The sequence below is a fragment of the Alosa alosa genome, chromosome 21 (assembly GCF_017589495.1).
Source record: "Alosa alosa isolate M-15738 ecotype Scorff River chromosome 21, AALO_Geno_1.1, whole genome shotgun sequence".
Taxonomy (NCBI): domain Eukaryota; kingdom Metazoa; phylum Chordata; class Actinopteri; order Clupeiformes; family Clupeidae; genus Alosa; species Alosa alosa.
The window spans coordinates 22217351-22218451 of NC_063209.1; positions in this window are offsets into that span (position 1 = coordinate 22217351).

The window sequence follows — 1101 nt, forward strand, 5'->3', positions numbered from 1 at the left end:
AAGAAAAGTAAGAAAGACATAATGAAAGATGGGGGAAGAGAAATAAAGGACAAGAGCAAAGAAGTGACAAAGCAGAGGATGAAGTGAAAATGCTGGAAAGAGGGATACAGAAGCTTAAAAGAGAGAATTTAAAAAGGGTGAGCTAAAGATACAGAGAGAGAGAGAGAGAGAGAGAATGAGAGAGAGAGAAAGAGGAGGAGCTTGAGAGAGCAAGAAAGAGAATGGCTAAGAGAGTGGTTAGAAGTTACCACGGTAATGATTGGAAGAGACTGAGAGGACATCAAGGCGAGGCTTTAGGAGGGAGAGAAGGCAGGAGCTGGACAGTCGAGCGCTGAGGATAAGTGGATTAAATAGATAGAAGTATTTAAACATTAGGAGGGATGAAAGGCTAAAGGAGGAAAAAAAGGGGAGGAGAGAGAAAGAAACAGAAGGAAGTTCTGAAGAAAGTGTGGAGAGTGTGGACTCAAAGACTCATCTTAAGACATTGTCTGATCATAGTCTTCAGGAGGTGCACTGTACATACTAGCCTCACCAGATAGTTTAGTGTATAAAACCTTTGACATGTATATAGATGTTTTTGTTTTCTGTGATGTGTAAAAGGTGTGTTTGTTCTTCCCATCCAAAGTCTTTCCTTGCCACCCAGCGGCCACAAATAGCAAATTTTGTTAACTCTCTTGACTTTAAACTGTGAACTATAGGATCTGTCCGAAATGTATTCTTGTTATTCTCTAAATAATCTTGTTATTCTCTTTAAGTCAACAAGGAGATATGTCACTGTGAAACAACAAACTTGATATTATGTAGCAGTATCAACTCTTAGATACCCCGTTCAAACTTTGTGTACTGTATTTATGTTTTACTAGATAAGTGTTTTGGGTGTGTGTGTGTGTGTGTGTGTGGGTGTGGGTGTGGGTGTGTGTGTCGGTGTGTGTGTGGGTGTGGGTGTGTGTGTCGGTGTGTGTGTGTGTGTGTGTCGGTGTGTGTGTGTGTGTGTGTGTGTGTGTGTGGGTGTATGTGCCTGTGGATGATACACATTATACAAAATGCACATATGTTGGCAGTCTGTCATGTGAGCTCAACCAATCAGCTGCTTTTATGCTG